Below are 25000 nucleotides of genomic sequence, written 5' to 3'. Positions count from 1 at the left end.
TAAAACACACACACACACACACTCACACACGGGACTGGCATTTCAGTGGGCCTTTTTTTTTTTAATTTTAATTGGATTTTTGTTGCCTTTGGCCTGTGTCCCTCCTACATAAAACACACACACACACACACACACACACACACACACACACACACACACACACACTCAGACTGTTTGTTGACCACAGCTTGCAAAGGTATACATATAAATATTATAAATAACATTATGAGACAGCCGTAGTCCAACAAACACACACAAGCGGACATGCAAAGGAAGATCTCTCGAGTTTCATTTCCATTCTGTTTTTCATCTAATCAGAAAATACACGGCAATATGAGTTAATCTTCCCACCCTGTGAGCCGCTGCGCCCTAAATCGGTCGGCTGCCGCTCATTCACACTAGGACTCGCGGCGCCAAGTCGGGATGAGGAGGGGGGGTGTGTGTGGGGGCAGCAGGTGTGAATGTTTTGTAAGTCTTGACATATTGGTCATAAGGTAAGGAATTATATGTCATACGGTCCTGTGCGCCACCTAACGGGCCGCGCACAGGCACCAATGGTATCAAGGTCTGTTGTGATTTGTCTTGTTTGCCACAGAAGTCCTCCCCTCTCGAGGTTAAAGAGTCCTTTACTTTTCCTTCGTCATGAGTGTCTGCCGTATTAACAAGCTTGATGCTCGACTTTCAAGGTATTAAGAGAACCCTGCACCCCACGTGGGAGGCAATCAGGGCGACCGGAAAAGGTAAAACTTATTTTTTTGGTGATATTTTCAGAAAAAAATATAAGAATTTTTCTTTACGAGACTTTTTGATAGCTTCATCTTTTTTATGGCATCCTTCTTACTTTGGGAAGAGGAGAAAGCTTTTGTAGACGGAAGGAAGCCGAACAGCAACAGGAAGGATGGATGGGTGGGTGGGAGTGGGCGGCAGCGTTCCCAGCGGCAGTGCTCCATCAATCACGGCAAGAATTAGTGAGAGTAGAAAAACGCTGTGATCTGTCCGTAGTCATCAATCTGGCGGTGATTCGTAGTGTCACAATAACATCTGTTGTCGTTTCTCCCGGTGATCACTGGCGGCGACTGGCACTCACCTGGCCCGGGGCTCCCGGCGGCGTGTGGTGACAGTTTCCCAGGCGGCGGGGGCGGACCCTTAATTCCTCTGGTGCGCCACACCCCCACTCTCTCCCGCCGCAGCCATCACCACTCTCTTCTGACGTGAAAATAATATGGTGTTGCTTTTTTTTCTTTATGGATCTCGGGATTCTGATGAACTTATTTTATATATAAACATAACATGCACATGATTAATGGTCTTGAACTTCTTTATGCACAATCGGATCACCCTTTTGGGTCCTGTTTCTGATGTATTTATTTCCATATATGGAAGTCTTGCCAATATTCCGCCAGACACTCCACTCACGCTTGTTTCATCTCCAGCCCTGCCTGTGTACCTCTTACTCCCTCCCTTTGCTGCCGAGCCACACTGGGAAGTTTTGAGCGTTTATACAAAACACGCCATCAGTAATTGCGACGTGAAAGCAGCTTTCATAAATAGATCACGATCAGAGGGTCCCACGTCCTCCCATTCAGGTCGGCAATGTCATCCTAGATGAAGGAGCCGCCATTAGAAAAAGTTTTTTTTTTTTTTTTTCAGGCCCATCCCCCTCTCGCTTCCGCCATCGTGGACGGGTATCATGACAAACAATATCACAGAGTTAATTATCTTCATTCACCAGTTTCTTTCAATTACATTTTTTTTTTTATTGTTACACGTACAAAAAGGTGATCACGTATGATTAATTTATTTTCTCTTGTCGCCCGGGGCTATGCTGTTGTGTGGAGTGGCTTGTAGTGCCTTCCGTTGACGGAGAAAGTCAGCATTCTTGCAACGCTATAATTTACTCACTTTTATTGCTGAAGCAGACTTCGGTAAGTTGTAGACACAAAACGTGAAATTTCTTTCTTTTTTTTTTTCATATTATAAAAAATAATCCCCTCGAGTGGTAAATGGTAAGCAGGGAGGTAAGCGGCGGAATCTGGTCTATTATTCTGTCCTGAGGGCGTAGCCTTCAGGCGGCGTGTTAAAGAAACTACCACAGGAACCTTCTCAAGCAAGCGGTTTCCTTGAACTACAATAGGTTCACCCGAATTCCACTTGTCCTCAGCTGAGTTAGGCAAATGGCTGGTGACGGATGCGCGGAGAGGCCTGAAGGTGATGCTTTCCCTCATTTTATCTTGGGCCGCTGCTCTGCTCAAACCTTGACGTTGGCCAACAAACAACACAGCCTTGAACGGCGAGAAAATGTTGCGTGTTCCATTCGTCACCTGACTTCAAGGCCTGGGGCGAGAGGGTGACGCGCAGCCCTACACCAGACGACGCCCACGCCCTGCCTCACACCGCCTTCGTTGAGTAACTTTCTCATATAAAATTTCTTTTTGGGGATAGACTTTTAATTAGTTTAAGTCAACGTTTGCAGCATTACGTAAAAGCTCCTCTTCAACAAGTTTTGATCTAAAGACATCAAGCAGTTATTTTCTAATGACTTTCCTTACATAAAGAAAATTTCAAAACGTGAAGTGCTTGCTGTGAAATTATGAAGGTAAAATCCTCAATTTGGATTCCCTTGATGACTGACTTATCAAAAATTAGTATCAGTGTGGTGAAGGCTGATGTCCCATACACACCTTTCCAGTGCCCCTGCTTGTAGGCGCCACTCGTCCAGTTTGCGCTGTACGAGTGGCTACGGGACAGAGATGGTGACTGTGCCCGTGGCATGTAGGGGCGCTCCGGCGCGCTGTGTAGTGTGCTGTGATTACTGGTGCGGCGCGAGAGACATGACGGGATGTTGCTCAGGGGAAAGTAGGGCGTATCTGGAAGTACTCGTACCTATGTGTGTGTGTGTGTGTGTGTGTGTGTGTGTGTGAATGGGTGAGTGAGTGATATGTAACTTTTCACATACATATAATTGAATAAAAAAATCTTGTCATATAAACAGAAATAGGAGCCCTCGCATCTCCCAGGGCTTCTCGAGATCCGTGAGCTGCTTTGATGATAATTAACTTTCATTAAGGGCTCAGAAATATTCACAGAGTCCTGCACCATTAAGCCACACTAGGTATAGATGGATAATGTGATATGGACACAGATTCTTCAGTTGCGGATCACATAAAAAAAAAAAATCAGTGTGCGGATGGAGGGTGGGAATAAATTTAACCTCTCAGGCAGACCTATGGCAGTAACTGAGATTATGATCCACACAGCCTCCCTTCACCCCAAGTCACCGACTCCTGTTCATACTTGATGGTAACCCAAGTTCACACACCCGCCATGCATCACTGCGTCACCTTCACTCCTGAGACATTTCCACCCCATAACTGCAGTCTACCTTCAGCCGGTGCCTTGAAGGGGATATTGTGCATTGATTTGCTGGATTAAACTTTGTTCCGGGTGGAGATACGAACAGTGAGGTGTAGGGGTGCCGGCCTTGCCCTCCCTATCATTTCTTATATGTGTGGGAGAGAAGGAGGGAGGGAGAGATGGATTGAGGGGAGTCAGGACATTCTGGGAAGGAAGGACGCAGGTGGGGCGGGGTCGAGGTCGCGCTGCAGCATACGGGAGGTAAATTCTTGAGTCGTGTACGAATTATCTCCAGCCTGGGAAAAGTCACTCAACGGGAGGTGCAAGGAATGCGTGCAACCCTTTCCAGAATCAAGCATCATTCATTCATTCATTCAGGTGGAGTTCCGTTCGGCGCAGGTGATCATTTCTCTCCAATCATTTCAGTCTCTGTCACTTCGAATGGTGTTAATCGCCTTCCCTGTCTCTAATCACGATGTTACTCATATAATTTTCACTCTCTTTCTGCCATGGTTTCTTCTCCCCTCCAGCTTTCTTGTTACGAATAAATTTTTCAATGTCTCTTCTCCCATGATGTGTCCGAAAAATCTTAATTGTTGTCTTCTGATATTATTAAGCAAAACATCAAGAGTACATAAGAACATAAGAAATAAGGGAAGCTGCAAGAAGCGACCAGGCTTACACGTGGCAGTCCCTGTATGAAATATACCTATCTATTTCCATCTATTACCCCCATCCATAAACCATCCATAATCTCCTCTTAAAGCTCCCTAATGTTCTAACATTAACAACATGATTACCGAGTCCGTTCCACTCATCTACCACCCTATTTGAGAACCAATTTCTTCCTATCTCCTTCCTAAACCTAAATTTTTCAAGCTTGAACCCGTTATTTTTTGTTCTATCCTGGTTGCTGATTCTAAGAATTTATGCTTACATCCCCCTTGTTATAACCCTTATACCACTTAAAGACTTCTATCAGGTCCCCTCTTAACCTACGTCTCTCTAAAGAATGTAAATTTAACAGCTTCAGTCTCGTCTCGTAAGAAATACTCCTCATCCCCTGTATCCTTTTAGTCATTCTCCTCTGTACTGATTCTAATAGACCTATATCTTTCCTGTAATGTGGAGACCAGAACTGCACAGCGTAGTCTAGATGAGGTCTGACCAGCGCCATGTATAACTTTAATATTACTTCCGGCCTTCTACTTTTAACACTCCTAAAAATTAATTCTAGTACCCTATTTGTCCTGTTTCTGCCCTCTATGCATTGTTTTCCTAGACGGAGTTCAGAGCTAACTATAACTCCTAAATCTTTCTCGTACCCTGTACCTACCAGAGTTTCGTTATATTATTATGTAAACTCTCAAATAATCAGATGCAGAGTTTGGCTATTGCCGTCGTTCCTGAAATGCAAGACACATCAGTCATAGAGTGTGGCACGTGATCAAGGCCGCGTTTCTTATCTCCATACAAGGCGTGACACCCGCGTGCCTGAAAACGGTGCTTCTCGCCCTCCCTGCGTTGTGTCTTGATGCGGCGTGGCCTGATCTGCCAGCACTCCTTATCCGAAGTTCCCTTTAGTTCGAGTATAGGAGTGTGGTGTTTGAGTCTTCTGCTGTATTTGCGGAGGCGTTTTCTTGATTTCTAAATCACAAGGACAATATTATAAGGGAAGCTGCAAGAAACCATCACACCTACTCCTGGCAGACCTTGTATAAAACATACATAGCAATACCCGCCTATCATCTCTATCCGTAAATTTATGGTCTTTTTTTTTAATCTGCTATTTACTCCAACATTATATGAATCATCCTTTTTTTGCTTTAGAAAACAAAACATAGGAAAACACAATAAATAAAAAAAGAAAAAAAAAAAAAAAAACGGAGGCGTCAGAAGGACAGATGTTGGCGATGTGAATATATTACCTTACTTCCTCAGTGTCACCCATTCGTCACCGCCGCGTGGCCGTGACTCCGTGACCGGGCGTCGCCAAGGACTCGCCTCCCTCCGCCACTTTCCCGTTGCTCCACTTCTGCTCCGTCAAAAAATATGAATTCGTGCCCGTCAACAAAAGGTGCCTGCGTCCCTCGCGCCCGACGCCTCCCAAGAATGCGGGAAGTGATCGAAGTGTTGACCTTGTTGATATTTTCTCTGAGTGATAAATCCGATCCACGCCTTGCGTCAGACTGTGCCACTTCTTATGCAAAGTGGTGCATTTCCATACCTGCGGGGTCTGAATATAAAGTATAGTGGTAGAGGTCCCAAAACATGTCAAGCATTGTCTTTAGCTCAGCAGGCAAATGGTCGGGTAGGTGTACACACTGCATGGCCGCCCTCACATTTTATGGGGACAAAATATGCGTCGTCAAAAGTTCATATTATCGGTAACTGAAGGGCGCTTCCTTGCTCCCTCCCCGCCTGCCAAGGATCCATCCCTACATCGTCCAAGGTGTGTACGGGAGTCCCTCAGAGCAGCGCCGCCGCGGAGCACTCACAGTGAAAGTTGCTCTCACCCTCTTGACGTAATGCCTCTGATAAAGTTCCCTTCCTCACTGCACTGACACACGCCCGCGGGTCACGTGCCTCTATCCTTTCACTTCCTTGTTTATTTATGTATATATCTTTTCTGACTACCGCGTGCTCTCCTTGTTGGAACTATACTGTTTTCGCAATGGATATAAATCATGAGATACTTTCTCCTTCACTGCAACTTTCCTCGTATTTTATGAAATAGATGAGCATTCCGCTGCCTGGCTACACTCGCTGTGTTATCAGTCAGTTTGTCTTAACATTTTAATATTTCATTGCCTCCATCGAGTGAGTCGTGTCACTAGTTCACAACAATTAATGCGTGTTAAGGTCTCGTGTTGATGTTGTGCTGGGAACGAGTAACAGACAGTGGGCATGCTCTGGTTCCTGGCCTATCATTTCAGCTTGTGGGTTTACGAGCGACACGTAATAGAAATATAATACATGATTAACAGAATTCTGGACTTCATAATTTCCTTCTCTTTATGTAAGTTGTGTGGTGTAATTCTTTTTCTTCAGTTATTTTTTCTCAGTTTTGTATCAGGTCGCAAAACTTGACTAGCCTCCTTCACTCAATCCCGTTAAGCAAGTCATCATTGTCTTCTAAGTTCGTCCCCATAACCTGATTTGCACAACTAATCAACTTGTCCTTCGGTTTTCCTTTTTTTTCTGCATCTTTGCATCTCCATACTTATCCTCCCTCCCTCCCTCCCGCCATAAATGCATTTACCAGGAGGAAGATATTTACTGTAGGAAATATTACAAATTACAGGTATTACAGATATCACGTGAACCTCCCGTTATGGCCTGCGTTTTGTTGCCTGTGATTTACTAAAGCGAACACTCGAGGCTCACTTCACCTAGTTACGTGCCATCAGGCTAAGGGAGTGTTATTGCTGGCACAAAGAAGGTTATTGTTGTCGCAAAGAACTGTTGGTGCGGCCCGGAACTCAATCTTTCCGGTTCCTCTCCTTCCGGCAACGCTCCAGCGGTCGTTGCCTGTCTGTCTGTACGTCTGGGAGTGTAATGCGGATATGAGGCTTATTCTTCAAGTACGTCTTGTTCGCGGCGCCAGTGTCAATCAATCAGTCAAATTCTTTTGGGAAGAAGTCTTTCTTTGTCCTGCAGTGAAATCATACAGGCTGGCGAACAGCATTTGTTATTTTTTTTCTTTCTTTTTAAATTTATATATTGGAACCGGGAAAGAAAAAGGAGGAGAAAAAAAGGAAAAGTCTGCTAAATTACCATTCAAAAAGAAATTAACTAAGTAAGTGTTCAAATCGAGTTAGCAATTTGGTTCTAGAAGTATCCTTTTTATATATCAGGGAGATCTGGCAAGGAAAAACAAATCTCATCATGCCATTCCCGCCCACCAACCCACAAAGAAAAAAAAAAAGAAAAAAAAAAGTGAGTAGAAGGTCTGGGAGAAAGGCCAGTATGTTTTCCGAGGTAAATTGATACTCCACTCTTGAAACTCTGATACGACGTAGTTCTCCTAAAGCCTTTGTCATCTCACCATGAACGAGGAATGATTGCTCCTCAAGCAGATGAGTTGAAAATAGTTCGAATTCGGGTTGCCAGTCTGATTTCAGAGTTATCTTGATACTCCTCAATTGAAATACTTGTGCAAATTCTCCTGAAGACTTTATCATCTCACATTCCCCAACAAGACAAGTATTAAAAAAGAGTTCGAGTAGATGTAGCCAATCAATTCCAGAGTTGTCTTGATGCTTCACCCTTGAAATACCGATTCTGATTTTCCTCTTCATCACCTTGCCCTGAACAAGGAAGCGCCGCGCCTCGTCCTGGTGCCTCGCTCACCCCCTGAGGGCCCGCACAATCCTATCCCGCCGTTGGGTGCCGCGGCAGGTCAGGCGTGGAGGCACATCACTGAACACTTTCTCTCGGGGATAATGGAGGCGGGAGGAGGGTTGCGAGGGTTATCACTGATCGTGTCCCTGCCTCCCGCTGGTCACACCTAATCATTCCACTCTCATCATCGTGCCATTCTCGCGCGGATCAAATATCGCTTTTTTTTTTTTCTGCTTCTCTCGTGAAGATGAAACTCATTCGGTATTGTTGAGGAGTCTTCCCTCACTCCGCACTGGCCTTCCTCCGCGTTACTCCACCGTGGTTGGGAAGCCGATGGAATTCTTAATAATGTTGACAAGAAAAACGCTTTGTAGGCACTGTACATAAGCTTACCTGTCGTATGCTGTACTGGAGTGTTCATAATAAAACATTTTTAGCTTCCTAGTATTAATGTTTTACTTTTTGCTTTTGTCCGGGAGATGGATGGAATTTTTAATAATGATGATGTGAAAAAAGCTCCTTGTAGTCACTGTAGGCTTAGCTGTCGTATGCTGGCGTGTCTGTAATGAAATATCTGTTATTTTTTTTGCTTCCTAGCACTAATGTTTAACTTTTTTTCCGGCCTGGGAAACTGGTAGTATTTTAATAATAATGATGTTGATGAATGCTTGTAGTTACTGAAGTTTTGATGTCTAATTTGTATATTGTAATATCTATAACGAAATATCTGATGTTTTTTTTTTTTTTTTCTGGCCCGGAAAACGAATGGTATTTTTAATAACGACGATATTAGGAAATGTTTGCAGTTACTATAGGTTTAGTGTAAATTTTGTTCATCGTAACATCTATAAAGAAATGTGTATATATATATATATATATATATATATATATATATATATATATATATATATATATATATATATATATATATATATATATATATATATATATATATATATATATATATATATATATATATATATATATATATATATATATATATATATATATATATATTAGCTTTTAAACATAAATATTTTACTCTTTACCTTCTGTTTCGTGTTTCGAAATGACAGCTTAATTATGTTGCTGTTAAAAAGCCGGTTGTCGCCACTGCCGGCTTACCTTTGCACACTGAAATATATATACATAGCAAAATGTCCGGTATGCTCATCTTTTTAGTATTATTTTGTCGTCAGTTTTGCGAAATTACGACTAATAAACACACGCACAACACTGACAGTTTCATAATTACGTAATCATTCTCGTACAAAAAGAGAGTGGAAGAAAATGCAATTATCATACTAATAAACACCGATGACAACAATAATTCGTACAACCAGAATCCAATAATTGAAATGTCACAGAACTTGTACGCAACTTCATTTCAACCAGCGCGAACCATAACAGATGTGCAGCAAGTGGTGTCCTATAATGGACCCATTACCCACAAGCGCATGAGAAAAGACAAATATTGCCTTGCACATCAATGACCCGTATTTCATTCGTGCTGTCACAAGAACTATTATCAAAGGTCACAGAGATGGTCTTAGTCGGGTTCTCATGAGTGTTTTCCTGTTGACTATGCAGAATTCTTCTCAAACTACCACTAGAAACACGAAAACATCTTCTAAACTACAAAAAATGCCTAGAATCTCTTAAAAACACTCAAGATCAGACTGAAACGTTAGGAATATGTACCAAACCTGGGGATGTTATAAAAGCCTTCTTAAGCTACCACGACAATCACTAAAATGTTCTTGAAACCACAGTAAATGTCATTACCTAAAATCTGTTAAAACTATTCGGGGTCAGATAATGAAACTTTTAAGGTATATGTACCAAAGTTCAGTATGATATATAATCCTTCTTAAATCTACCACTAGAATTATGAAAACACCTTTAAAAACCACATTCAGTGCTCAGAAACAGCTAGAATTACTTGAGATCAGACGCTGAAACGTTTAGGAATATGTAGCAAAAGTGAAGCGATGGTGGTGAAGTTGATCTGTTATAATCGCTGACCCAGCTTTCCGTGGAATATGAGTGATGATGCAATGCTTGGTGAGTGTGCGGGGCGAGTGATTGTATGCTGACCACCTTGCCGTGTCGAGAAAGTATTCCGAGAGTTTTAAGGTAATTTCTTTTCCCTTCTAAGACGCTGGTTTACTCATGTATTAAGGGTGGATGTGAAATAACAGAGGAAATGTTTTGTTTCGTTGGGGTGTGGAAGTGAAATCATTGCTTATCTTTTCTTATTTTTTATGAAAGAGGAGCACTGGCTTATGGCAACAAAAAGGAAGAAAAGGCCCAGTGAAAAAAGGCCCATTGAAGAAAGAAAAGGCTCATTTACAGATGTGTGTGTGTGTGTGTGTGTGTGTGTGTGTGTGTGTGTGTGTGTGTGTGTGTGTGTGTGTGTGTGTGTGTGTGTGTGTGTGTGTGTGTGTGTGTGTGTGTGTGTGTGTGTGTGTGTGTGTGTGTGTGTGTGTGTGTGTGTGTGTGTGTGTGTGTGTGTGTGTGTGTGTGTGTGTGTGTGTGTGTGTGTGTGTGTATGCGCCCTATATTCCCAAACATTCTCTGATCTCTAAAAACTACCATTTTCAAATGTTCAGAGGCCATAGAGATGCTTAGTCTTGTTCTCATGGTCGCTTTATTTCATTAATGACGTGAAATCTTTGTCAAATTATCACTAGAATCATAAAAGCGTACTCTTAAAAACCTCCAGTAACTTCTAATGGAGAATGGTGAAAGTAAACGAGATAAAACACGGAAATATTTGTGTGTGTGTGTGTGTGTGTGTGTGTGTGTGTGTGCAGTACCGTGTCATACCAAAACAATAAGTTACATCACACAGGAAAAAGGAATGATAAGTTGCGTTAAGTAGGTCTTGTAAACGATGCACACATGTATTTTTAAGTGAGATGTGAAGTGTACAATATGGCAACGCGAAGGGCAGGCGTGTCATAACACAAACAGTTACTTGGTTCCTTTGTTCCACATAAAGCACTGCAGCAAAGTCACCGCTGACCTTGCGTTCGCAAAAACAAAAGAAAAAAAAAAATAGCTCGATTGTGTGGCGTATAGAGGGAGTAAGGCAACCTCTTCTACTTTGCCTCTGGAGTGGGATTTATTAGTTTTACAAGGAGCGAACCAAAGTTGAGATTATATCGGCAATAATTAAAAGGACAGAAGGAGGACATGAGATGAAGATGCGATAGACGAACGATTGTAGTAAAGAAATATGAGTTTACGAAAAGGAAAAAAAAAAGGAAAAGACCTGACAGATTCAGATTCAAAAGTTTACTTAACCAATTATTTATAACGTAATCACAAGGAAAATTAGAATTATACATTGGCTGAGCATAATGGGAGTAAAAGCCCCCTTAATAGGCTCTCATATGTATACACTTGCTGTCTCCTACAGTGTTACAGTGAGATGAAATGAAAGGTTTTGCTGGAACAGAGTGAAGCACATGGGCAGGCGACAAAGATGAGTGGAAGAGGTTGATGAAGGTCTTTTTTCTGCAGAGAAATCATAAAAACTGACGGTGATTGTGATGATTATAGTGATAAGAGTGATGAAGATAATGCCAGCAGTAATGATGATGATGATGATGATGATGATGATGATGATGATGATGATGAAATGTACTGTCATAGTCTTATGGAACCTAAATGAAAGAGCTGCCGGGTTCGCTGCCTCACTGACTCTCTACCAACAGTGACGAAAACTTGGTGCCTCGGTGATAATTGTTTTCTCCTCATCTTGCGGTGCGGGAGACTGTTAAAACTTTACGGTGGGGTCTCAATTGAACTTAATTACATCGGAAAAAATGGTTATGTGGTTAAACTATACAGCTTCCTATTACCTGCCAGCGATCAGCTTTCACGGGAGAAGGACCCATACTCTGAAACACTTCCGTGTCGTATCCCCAATACATTCAAAAGTCTCTTCTTGAAGTTACACGAGTTTTTAAAGGTGTTTTTATGAATCTCAGTGACAGATTGACAAGATTTCTACATTATTAACAGGAGAAACAGTCTTGAGAACATGGCTGACTATCTCTTTAGCCCTTGAAAATAGTCGTGGTGAGGGAGAGCAAAGCGTTTCAGAATACGAGCCTGAGGCGGGAATAGCAGGTAGCGGTAGGTAGACAGTCTCTCCCTATGAACTAATCTGTACTCTCACTGTCACTCTTCTCGTCTTGAGGGTGACACAGCACCTTCTCTTCTACTGAGTCTTTCTCACACACCAAAGAAAAAGTGTCGTAATTGAAAGATTAAACATAGCACGGAGGAGAGCTGTGAGCGAAGCGCCGATATTAGCTCGGAATGAACCATATTCGGTATTGTCTCCTGTACTGTAAATATGAAAGCACTAATTGTCATGCTAAACTTTGTTCTTATGGTTATGTCTTTATACGTAAGGTTTTTTGTATTGTTTAGTGTACTATTGAGTACTGAAGAAAGTAAGGGAAGGGTTGTAATGGGGACGTGCACTGTTTTTTTTTTCTTTTTACTTGTTTTCTTGTTCTGTACTATTGGCTATGAGAAAAAAAAAGTGTAAGGATGATGTTGTATACTGGGGCTGTGTATCGGGTAGAATTGTATACAAAAGTGAATCTCTATGGAATTTCGTAGCGCGTTTCCATATATCACTTCTTATTTATTTATTTATTTATTTATTTATTCATTCATTTATTCATTCATTCTTTCATTTATTGCAAAAAGAGTTGAAACAAAACTATTATGATACTGAAAATATTTATTGGGCAGAACCTTAAGTAACTGTTCACACATATATCAGGTTTTATAGCTTGCCTGTCTGCGTGATTTTTTTGGTATGTAGTGTCCTTGTTGCTCTTCAATAATACCTGATACGAGCTGCTGTCCTTTGCGGTTCAGTCCACTTCTCCTTACTAGTTATTCAGAGCACCCCTAGAAAAAGACACCTGCTCTATGGCTCCTAACAATCACCCACGGAAAGCACCAGGTAGGCGCTTTCTTTTCCTTAGGAGGTAGAAAGGTGTGACATTCTTTTCTCGCCAACGTCCCACTGTGGAATAATAGAAGCCGCACGATATCCTTACATAAAAGAGAAGATTTGGGACGAGGTACATGTAAAGAGACGGACAGCCAATGAAGAGAAGTAGATAGAGTGAGGGGAGAAGCGTCGTCCCGTAGTGCAGTCATAGACGCTACACGATATCTTCATAGGAAAGAGGTTTAGGATGAAGTACTTATAAAGACACGGGCAGCTAACGAGAGGAGTAGAGAATGTGAAGGGAGAAGCTTTGTCTTGTAGTGGAATCAAAGAAGCTCATGATATTCTGAGACAAAAAGAAGATGTGGGATGAGCTAATTACAAACAGAAAACCACATCCCTGCAGTGTAAAGAGATGGTCACCAGTAGAAGTAAGTAGAGAATAATAAAGGTGAGCTTCTATCAGCAGGTGGAATCATCAAGGCTCATAATATCCTGGCACAAAAAGAAGGTGTGAGACATGTTGATTATAAACAGATCATCACAGCAATGTAAAGGGACGGGTAACCAACAGAGGTGAATGGAGAGCCTAGGGGAGAGCTTCGTCCTGCGGTGGAATCATCGAAACTTATAATATCCTTGCGTAAAAAAGAAAGCGTGGGGTGAGTTAATTATAAAGACAACATCCCAGCAGTGTTTGGTTTGACTAGAGAATAAAAAGCAAGTTTAATGAAGAAACTCGTGGATTATTTTGTGCACTGTTTTAGGAAAGTGCGTCTTTAAGGTCTCGAGCAGAAGGAAAAATACGCCAAGAACTGCAAGACGAAATTCTCATTGAGTTAACAAAAGAACATGAACGGAGAACAAAAAGCAGAGGATCAATAGTTCATACTGTATTCTGCTTTTGTTATCGACTGTACACGCCCGTACAGTATCTAAAGAAAGAGATAAGGAGATAACAAAGGTGGAGGCTGCTCTTGAGATGAAACCTGTACACTCTCATATCTAAAGGGAAAGATGTGGGATAGCAAAGATGAAGGCTCGTCGTGACAAAAAGAGAAAAAAGAAAGAAAAAATCTATTGAAATATACACATATTAATTTTCTCAAGATAGAATGTTGAACAGGACGCAACATTCACTAATAAAAAGACAATGAAAGAAAACTTTTTTTTCGTATACTTCTTTTTATTTTTTGTCAAGTTGCAATTTTCAACATTCCCGCCTTTTTCCTGCCTTTATTAATTAGTTTGAGTTCTGGGAATAAAACACAGCGATGTTCCGCGTTATTGCTTCCTCTAATACACTCCTTTGCCCTTCCAGGTGAGGCGTGGCATTCTCAGAGGAGAGGTGAGCTAGTCTGCTTGCTCTTTTTGCACGGACAGACACCTGCTTACTTGTCTGTCTTCTTGTTGGATGCTGCTGACAGGTAAGACCAGAGAGAGAGAGAGAGAGAGAGAGAGAGAGAGTGTATTCAAACAATTCTTTATGTATAATACTTACTGTGAGTCTGTCAGTTCTCTTTATATATTCAATTATTCATTCTCTTCCTTCTCCTCCTTTATCTCTTCTCTTTCTCTTCAATATTCCTCCTCCTCCTCCTCCTCCTCCACTTATCCCTCGTTTTCTTCCATCCTCCTCCTCTGAAAGCAAGTTATTGTAAAAAATGTAAAATAGTTGGGTGTGAGTGAGAAGCACCACGAAGACACATCACTCAAGCACTCACACTCACTGCACGTGGCCACCTGGGTCTGTTTTTAGGTTCAGTTGCTCCTTAGAAGGCAGAGGGTGCAGCTCTGATGCTAAGAACTTTTTTGTGAACGTGGCAAGGGATGTAGAGAGAGAGAGAGGAGGTAGGAGGAAGAAAGAGAAAGGATAGTGAGTGGAAGCAATGGGTGTAGACGTGTGTGGCGAGGAATGTACGTAGTGAGAGAGAGCAAAGAGAAAGGATAGAGGTGGAAGCAATGAGTGTAAATTCAAGACACTGGGATCTTTCGTGTAGCAAGGGAAGTAGTGAGAGGCGGGAAAAGAGAAAGGATAGTGGGTGGAAGCAATGAGTGTAAATTCAAGACTATGGGGCTTTTTTGCGTGGCAGGGAAAGTAGAACGAGAGGAGGAAGGGGAAGAGAGGTGGAATCCGAGAGTGTAGATGCAAGACTGGGACTTTTGTGTGGCAAGGAATGCAGTAAGAGAGGGAGGTAGGAGGAAAATAAAGGTGGAAGCAATGAGTGTAAATTCAAAACTATGTGGAACTTCTCCAGTGGCAAGGAATCTAGGAAGAAAGAAAAGAGAGAGGAAAAAAGAATGTAATTCCTCTAAGACTCTTGGATCTTTTTGCGTGTCATGGAAGGAGGAGAGGAAAGGAGGATGAAAGCACAGAAGTGAAGTGAATCGGATCTTTTTTTTTTTCTGCGGCACGGAAATTGGAAGGAAAGGAGACAAAGGATAGGAGTGGAGAAAATAGATCAAGTTTTAACTCTCGAATTTTTCTGTGTATGTGTGTGTGTGTGTGTGTGTGTGTGTGTGTGTGTGTGTGTGTGTGTGTGTGTGTGTGTGCGTGTGTGTGTGTGTGTGTGTGTGTGTGTGTGTGTGTGTGTGTGTGTGTGTGTGTGTGCACTTGTGACGAAGAAAGGTGACGAGATACGAGAAAGAGAGTCGATAGAGAGAAGGGATGAAGGTGAAGTGAATTGGTCCTTCTTTTTTTTTTTTTTTGTCGTCAGAGAAAAGTGGAAGGAAAGGAGAGAGAAAGAATAGAAGTGGAACACAAATAGATGATGTTTTAAATGTGTGATTTTTTATTTTATTTTTTTTTTGTGTGTGACAGGGAAGATGAGAAAGAGAGAGAGAGAGAGAGAGAGAGAGAGAGAGAGAGAGAGAGAGAGAGAGATGGAGGTGGAGTTCTCGAGTCTGACAGCTTTACTTTCCCTTTCTATATCACAGGTGCAAATGTAAGAGACTTGCATCATAGGAAAGAGAGAGAGAGAGAGAGAGAGAGAGAGAGAGAGAGAGAGAGAGAGAGAGAGAGAGAGAGAGAGAGAGAGAGAGAGAGAGAGAGAGAGAGAGAGAGAGAGAGAGAGAGAGAGAGAGAACTGAGGGATTATGCATGAGTTATCACTTTATCATTTATTCATTTCAGTAACTATCAATCACTTTATTTTTAAATTTCGTTTCATTTGCTCTTTCTTTCTCTCTCTTTTTTTTTTATGTTCAGTCTCGCGTTCGATCTTGGCTAGCATAATTTACTAGTTATTATTATCTCTCTTGGTACACATGTTATTCTTTATTTTGCTCCTCCCATGATTATTTTTCACTGTTTTTTTTTATTATTATTCTTACAGTTTGTTATTATTCATGTTGCAGTCGTTCAGTTGAAGAAGCGATGTCATTATTTTCTTATATATATACATATATATATATATATATATATATATATATATATATATATATATATATATATATATATATATATATATATATATATATATATATATATATATATATATATATATATATATATATATATATATATATATTGCTTCTATGTTTCATTCACTCCTTCCCTCTTGAATGTTTATCCTACACTTCCTTCTCTGTATTTTCATAAGAACATAAGAACATAAGAAATAAGGGAAGCTGCAAGAAGCGACCAGGCTTACACGTGGCAGTCCCTGTATGAAACACACCTACCTATTTCCATCTGTTATCCCCATCCATAAACTTGTCACTGCATCTTGAATCAGAATGTAATGTATGGAACAGCAAGTTGTGTTTTCTAAGTGTATTTTTTGTCTGCATTTTGTGATTTTTTTTTTCTCATTATTTTATTATTATTTTCTGACCATTTTCCGACTGTATTTTCCGACTTCTTTATTGTTATTTTCTGAATGTATTTTTCGACTAAATTTTCTATCTTTTAACAGCAAATATTTTCTGACAATTTCCTAGCACTTTTCTGACTGCATTTTCTGTTTGTATTGTTAGACTATATTTTCTGACTGCTATGACTATTTTCTGACTACTCTTTTTCCTGTTGTATTTTCTGATTCTTTTCCGACCATATTTTCCGAGCATATTGTTTCACCGTGTTTCATGGCTACATTGCCTGTCTGTATTCCGTGGCAGCGCCTTGTCAATCCTGAGTCGAGTGTAACGAGGGACACTTCACGTAATTCGATTCCTCTCCTTCAGCTCCCCAAGCGTTCCTTCCACTGTGGCAGGTGACATTCCTTTCCTTTCCTTTCCTTTCCTTTCCTTTCCTTCCTTGGCATTACCGTCATGCTCTCTTTGTAGAAGACAGTCGTGATCGAGTTCATTAACCTTTTTTCTTTATCCTTTGAGTACTCAGTAAAAGCAATGGGAAATTTCTCTATAAGTGGGATACATCTTTAACCATGAGAGAGGTCTTCGCTTGCCCGTGGGATCGAAGCCCTGACTGGGAGAACAAGAGCAAAGTTATTCATACATTTTAACAGAATCACGGTGCCTTAAACTTCCCGACCTTGGTAATTGTCGGGTCTTCACTTCCACTGTGTTTTTTTTTTTTTCCCTCTCAGCGTAAAATCCTATGATCTCCAGATAGTTTCGTTATCTCAGTTGCAACAGGAGAATTAACAAAAACACACCAACGAGTAATTTTTCAAGACACTATTCAAGACGTGTTTCAAACTTTGGATAATTCTTTTTTTACTGTATTCTTTGGGGACTGGCACCCTCAGTAGGCCTTTTTTATGACTTTTTTTTGTTATCCAAGGCCAGATTCCCTCTTATATATATATATATATATATATATATATATATATATATATATATATATATATATATATATATATATATATATATATATATATATATATATATATATATATATATATATATATATATATATATATATATATATATATATATATATATATATATATATATATTACTCCCAGCCATTTACTATTTGTGCTTATAATTCTGGCCCAATAAAATAATCTGAAATTACTCAGGGGAAGTAGAATATTGTCGTACTAAAGTTACCTAGCTGTTAAAGAGTGAATCGGTTAAAACACAATGATGTAGAGTCCAGACATTTTTTTTTCTATACCCACCAACAAAAATACGAGAAATTCATCGTGTGAAAATTGAATAAAGGAAAAAACAAAACATGTATACATGAACCGTTCGGTTACAAATTTAGTGACAGATTCCTTTGCAGTGGAAACAGTCATTTGATATGAACAAAGGTGCGCTCGTGTTTCCATGAATGTTATTGAAACCCAAAACAAACATCGCCTTTTCATTGCTCACTTTGTCTCTGCGGCGAGTGAATGTACACGTAGAGCAGTTGTCATAGTGAAGGATGGCTATGGTGGTGATAGCGATGGTGAAGAGAAGGAAGAGCAGAAAGAGAAAAAAGAGGAGGAGTATTGTACTGATGATGATGAGAACGAGAAGGACGATGATGATAATGATGATGAGGAGGAAAACAAGAGTGACGATTAAGGTGATAAGGAACAAGAGGGGGAGAAAGAAGACTAACGTTCCCTGAAGAACTTTTCATCAGGACACACACAAACAAAGATGAGGAAAATGTTTTGCTTAATTAATCCACAACTGCAATGCGTCTCCAAACATGTAAAAAAAAAAAATATTTGATGGAAAAAAGTTCCAAAAAATATGCTCGAATAAACTAACGACATGCGCGACACGAGACACGAACAAAAGTTGAGTAAAAAACAAATTAGTAAATCACGTATTTTGACGATGGTCGCAAAATATATGAGTATGGAATTTATTTATTCTTTTTATATATGTCAGGGAGACGGGTCAAGGACACAACAGAGAATGAGGTTAAAAGAAAATGTCTGCTTATAATACTGCTCCACTATCCGCTCCCTACAAAAATAAATAAATAAAATAAATAAATTAATAAAACAGATAAGGAGAGGAACAGACTGTTAGCCAATTTAGTGTCTGATGTTCCTCGATACTTCTCTCTCCTCTCTTAGAACAAAATGATAAAAAAGAAAGTGACACACGAAAAATAGGGAATAATAACTGACATTTACCAAACGTTCTCAAACCACCAGCTGCGCCACAAACTTTGAGGTAAACAGGGAAATAAAGGTGAGAGTCAGGCCCATCAAAGAATGCCAGACGCAGCCATCGCGGTCAAAATGTTTCCACCATCGCCCCAAAAGTTTCCTCATTGTCGATATACATGTTCTCTTTTTACATTTTATCCTTTTGTTTATTTTATATATATATATATATATATATATATATATATATATATATATATATATATATATATATATATATATATATATATATATATATATATATATATCTTTTTTTTATTTTTTTTTTTTTTTTACCATGCGTGGACATATATCCTTTTATTATTATTTTCTTTTTTTCGAATTCTTGTGAAATCTCCCATTTTGCAAACGAGAATTTCAGAATATATTTTATTTTGTTTTATTTTATTTTATGTTTTGTAATAGCTCTGTACTGTATCTGTGAAGTGGAGGATGGCTGGAAGTTATAAGGTAAAAAAGAAAAAAAAAACTCATGTAGTCTATCTAAAAAATGAAGATTTAAAGTTCCAATCGTGTTTGTTAAGTTTTTATAGTAACTTCACTTTATTTGTGCAATGTAAGTCAGCTAAAGGCTACAAAAGCTAGAAAAATCGCGTGCAATATATCTAAAAATTTAATGTTTCAAGCTACGTACAGTCGCATTTGTTCAGTTTTTGTAATGGTTTTATTATATCTCTGTAATCATGGAAGTTAGCTAAAGGTTAGAAAAGCCAGAGAGAAAGCACGTGTAATTTATCTGGGATAAAAAAAAAATATATATATATATATATATATATATATATATATATATATATATATATATATATATATATATATATATATATATATATATATATATATATATATATATATATATATATATATATATATATATATATATATATATATATATATATATATATATATATATATATATATATATATATATATATATATATATATATATATATATATATATATATATATATATATATATATATATATATATATATATATATATATATATATATATATATAAATGAGTCCCAGTCACGTTTGCTCAGTTAAATCCCGGAGGTGTCTTGACACTCACTCGTAATCTGCGCTCGAAATACAGCGCGTTGTCACAAGAAAGTGGGAAAACAAAATCAGGCAGAAAGTCTACTACAGAAAGTTCCTGAGTTTATTGCACGAGTATGAGTATTATTTTTGGTCCATTAGTTCGTCGTTTGGTGGTCTCTTCAGCACATAAAAGAAAGCTATAGCATTTAATCTAACGGAAAAGATTTATGGTCGTAAAGGTGAAGATTCCTAATGGCTATATTAGAAAGGCATGTGGAGGTAAATCGAGAAATGTACGTGCAAGTGTATGTTTGTCCATTACTACACTAACTAAATTTTCTCTCTCTGCCTGTTAATGAAAATCTAATGATAGGTAAAAAAAAAAAAATATCAAAGCTTTTTTTTCCCCACTGACTAGATATTAGAAAGGCAGGTGCAGATGTATTGGAAAAATGTAAGTGCGTGTACGTATGTCCATTCCTACACTAAGCTTTCTCACACACTACCCGGAAATAAAGAAAATGTTGTAATAGCTCAAAAAAGAAGAAAAAAAAAAAGAACGATTATTGCTTTTTCTTTTAATATATATATATATATATATATATATATATATATATATATATATATATATATATATATATATATATATATATATATATATATATATATATATATATATATATATATATCTTCCGCGTTCCCTCCACTTAACTCTGTGGACGCGTTACGATGTTGTGTAAACCTTCAAGTCAGTAAAAGCGTCTTGAAGCTCCCCATCACTTCAGACGTCAGCTCATTTTAGGGTGCAAGCAGCGTGTAGAGGAGACTTGATTTCTGTGTGTGTGTGTGTGTGTGTGTATGTGTGTGTGTGTGTGTGTGTGTGTGTGTGTGTGTGTGTGTGTGTATATGTGTGGAGGATGGATGGGTGGGAGGGTGTTTGGATGCCTGCTTATTTGTCTGTTTGTGAGGCTGCTTGTGTCTGTGTGCTTGCCTCTGTCTGGTTGATTGTATTGACTGTATGTTTGTTTGCATGTTTGGCTGTCTGTATGTCTGTATGTTTGTTTGTCTGTCTGTTTCTGTCAATCTGTATGTCTGATTGCCTATATGTCTGGCTCTCTCTCTCTCTCTCTCTCTCTCTCTCTCTCTCTCTCTCTCTCTCTCTCTCTCTCTCTCTCTCTCTCTCTCTCTCTATCTCATCCGTAATGAAATCATAAATTCCTTGAATAAACCCTACAAACGCTCCCACTGACAGACTGTCGTGAATCAAACGTCGGTTGTTTCAAGGAGAATCCCAAACATGTGTATTATTAGGTGCGTGCTGGAGGCGAGCTGATTGAGATGAAAGTATTAAGACAACACCGGAGCCTGAGGGTGTGGCTGGCTGGCTGGCTGGCTGGGCTACACATGGAGCAGTGGAGGGAGACGAGCGGGCGGTGAGAGGTTTGTGAGAGGAAGGAAAGAGGCTGGAGTCGAAAAGGAAAGGTCTATTGTGTGTGTGTGTGTGTGTGTGTGTGTGTGTGTGTGTGTGTGTGTGTGTGTGTGTGTGTGTGTGTGTGTGTGTGTGTAGACCTGCTGCTGTCACATTCACAAACACATCTGAAGCGCACCGGGGGGAAGGCAGGAGGGAAAATTCTCGTATTCTTCCTGTTGCTCCCTGGCGTGTATCATCTTTGTATTGCATCACGCAGCAGTCACCAGCAGCCGTGTTGCTTTTATGTTGTGTGCGTGGTGCAGCCAGAAGCATAACGTTCTCCATAACTTTAGGTAGAAAAGTTGAATTTATAGCCAGAATTTGCAGTAAATGGAGTGCGTGCTGTTGGAGAAATTTGTCCTGTTCAGAATAGATTGTTGTGAGTGAATGTAGACCAGTTTTTATTACTTTTCGTGTAATGATGGAAGAGGAAGTGAGAGCACTGAATAGGATGGGCGCGGCTCGGAAAAGGAGAGATTACAAGAGAAGAGTGACTCGTCAGGTGCGTTGGAAGGGAAGGGAAGAGCGATGGCGTGGCGTGCCCGCGTGACGCAAGGCCCAGCAAACACCCCGCAGCAGGTGGAGGTGAGCGGCGCGTGCCATCGTGGCCCTCGGCGCTTCCGACCACAATGGTTCATATTTTCCCAGCTTACGACACAGGCAGCGCTAACGTTCCATTTACAGCGGCGGCCATTCGGTACCTCCTCTATACTATTGTGTTCCCTTCACTAACAAGGCAAGAGTTGAGCTGCACCACAACTCCGCGACCGTCGCTTCACGAGGCTCGGGGTCCCGGCGTGGCGGCTAACAGGCGCCTTTGTGCCGCTGCCTCCCTCTGCCGTGCTTGCACTTCGGCTTTTCTTACTTCTTGTTTTCGCAAACACGTTTTTCTTTCTTCTTTTCATTCGATGCATATTTTCTTTTCACTTGATACATTTTATAAAGTTTGCTGTCAGACCAGCAGGCTGATATAATTAAGTATCGGAGTTTTCTTGCCAAAAGTTTACCTGGGAAAAAGGAGAAGGGCCGAGGCAACGGGACTCGCCCTCACAGTGTGTGTGTGTGTGTGTGTGTGTGTGTGTGTGTGTGTGTGTGTGTGTGTGTGTGTGTGTGTGTGTGTGTGTGTGTGTTCAGATAGATGGGGAGGCTGGCCACCTGCTGAGCCTTACTGTCTCTATCACTTTCATCTTTATCTTTATTTTCATGTAGAGAAACAGAAGAGGATATATATATATATATATATATATATATATATATATATATATATATATATATATATATATATATATATATATATATATATATATATATATATATATATATATGATGAAACATTTACTGGAAAATTATACAAATCAGAATGATGAGAAGTATTTTATGTGAGTTCCTTGAAAGTACTCCTATCCCACCACACGACGCCTCTTGGTTACCTTTGGATTCCGACTGTTATGCCTCATTGCCGTATGCTGCCTCGAACCATCATACCTTAGTCATACATTACATGAATGTGTCCCGCATCACACCGCCATACCTTGATTATCTATTGTTGCCTCATATCTCACTATCATACTTGTATTATCTCTTGTCTCACCTCACATAATCATGTCATTACTTATATTATCAGTTAACCAAATACCACACCTCGCTATATCTTAGCTTGATGACGCGACACAAAGGACGCTCACTCCAGTAAAGCTCCTCTCAGGGCTGACGAGGTGCAAGTGCGGAGAGGTCTGGGGCCACGAGGGACGCCGACAAGATCGTTATCCGTGCGAGCCTGTGTGGGTTACGCCGCTCCTGCCGCCGTTGTGTTTTCACCAGGGAGTGAAAACTGAGGTGCACGAGAAGTTGAGGAAAGCGACTCATAAAAACAAGCGAACAAACACATTTTGCGTTTTCACAGCAGCGAATGTCATAATTAGAACTTCCTTCCGGAATGAGAGACTAAGAAAAGAGGCAAGAAAGATACTAAAGATGCGACTGAGAGAAAATGGAGAAGATGAAACCAGGAAAAGGAAGGCTGAGTGAGCGCAGAGCGGAGGGAGAAAGTGGCCCGCTGCTCCTCCCTTCCCCTGGGTCACTGCGGGCTGGCGTGCCGGGCCTGGGAGACAGCGGAAGGAGGCAGGCGAGTCAATGGATGGTGGGAGCGAGCGGGCTTTCGCGAGTACAACCTTCGTGCATCTGAAGATTACTGAACGCTGAACAACATATCCAGACGCTTTTGGAGGCTATGAATGTTTACAGTAATGCCGCGATCCTTAATTCGAATTCAAGGGAATCAGGAGACATCTCATCCAGCGAGACATCCTTCCTTGGTGGTGGTGGTGGTGGTGGTGGTGGTGGTGGTGGTGATGGGTGTATAAGCCATACCTGAGGGTCTGTGGGAATGGTGAGGTGCCGTAACCCGGATGTGTCAGTAGGCCCCGCGAGGCGCTGTGTGGCTCTGCGTCTTGGGGCATCACATTCTTATCCTCCACTGGCTCAGAGGCCAAGGAGACGGAGTTCAGTGTCGTGGCAAAGAGGAGCTTGACATTTACCCTCGACTTAATCTTCTTATGGAAATAGAGACACTTGGAGATTGTTGCATCATTCTAGACTTTAATCGACGATAGTTATGTAATTTATGTAATAAGCCTGTGGTTTTTTTTATCTGTCAGAGTCTGACGAAGGACACATATATTAAGAGAGAAAAGTCCACTCAATGTCCCAGTTAAAAGAAAAGATCCGATTATAGAAGCAGATTCCAAAAGCTGGCCAGTTTACATCGAGACACGTCTTGAATTATCAATATTATTTTCTGTGTCCTTGGTACGGTCTTTGGTGCATCCCGGCAGATAAATATATCTGCATCAAGTCCTTTAAACTCTCACAAGCCAGCCTCAATGATAGACGAGTTAGTAGACGACTGACCACTGGCCAGCACTAGGTTGGCAGCCCTCAGTCCTCATCCAATGCATTACAAGTACGGCAAAACTCATGTGGAATCCGGGACATGCACCACGAATATGGTTACACTCTTGCGGAATCCTAGACACGCATTACAGGTATGACAGAAGCCACATGGAAGCAGAAACACGCCTTGACCTACTCTGGGAAGACACAGATTTACCATCCCATCCAAGTTTGTGCTTGATTGAGGTGTTTCCGTGGCCATTGTTGTGCCGAGCTTGACGACCACACTACCGTGCGTAACTCCCACACACAATCGGTGCCTCGGGAGCCCCGCCGATCATCACTGCAGAAGGAGGTCACGTCAGCCGCCGGATCGCTACCCCCTGCCTCCCGCCCCTTCGTCTATACATAGTACAACCTCTCCGGATGAAGAGAAAGTAAAGTAGTCTGAAGTTTGAGCCAACCCATCCCGTAGGTTTTCTCGTCACTACGTTCGTCCGCAAGGAAATGAAGGGACGTTCATTGACTGCACGAGGGTTTAAGACGAAAGAGACGGCAGTAAGAGAGTCGTAACAAGAATCCTAATGCTAACGTCCCGCCTCCTGCCACACAAGAGGTTTCGCTTCAGAGAAACTAAACATACGCAGTAAAAAGAGGATGTCTTCCGTGACCAGCCACTCGACCTTCGCTAACCTCGCCGCCCCCATCTGTCGCTGGGTCGGGGACGGGGTGTTGTTGTTCGTCTCAACCACAGAAAGCTGCCACACTCGTTATTAATGCTGGATGCTTACTTAATTACTAGGGAGCTGTACACGGAATACATAGCTGGAT

At 40.7% G+C, this 25000-nt stretch overlaps 1 protein-coding gene across 2 annotated transcripts in view; it reads left to right on the top strand.

Annotated features, from left to right (window-relative positions):
• The window catches only part of LOC135111141 (mucin-5AC-like), an 83175-nt gene that overhangs the window by 36304 nt on the left and 21871 nt on the right, over positions 1-25000 (top strand). Inside the window, exon 1 of one of the 2 annotated variants that reach the window (XM_064024155.1) lies at positions 14003-14109. The exons of the other annotated variant lie outside the window; for it this stretch is intronic. The gene's annotated coding sequence lies outside the window, so the exon portion shown is untranslated. Of the gene's footprint in view, positions 1-14002; positions 14110-25000 lie in introns of those variants that run through there. 2 annotated transcript variants of the gene reach the window in all.

This window comes from Scylla paramamosain, chromosome 2 (genome assembly GCF_035594125.1).
Source record: "Scylla paramamosain isolate STU-SP2022 chromosome 2, ASM3559412v1, whole genome shotgun sequence".
In the NCBI taxonomy this organism is placed as follows: Eukaryota; Metazoa; Arthropoda; class Malacostraca; order Decapoda; family Portunidae; genus Scylla; species Scylla paramamosain.
This window is presented reverse-complemented; position numbering and strand designations above follow the sequence as displayed.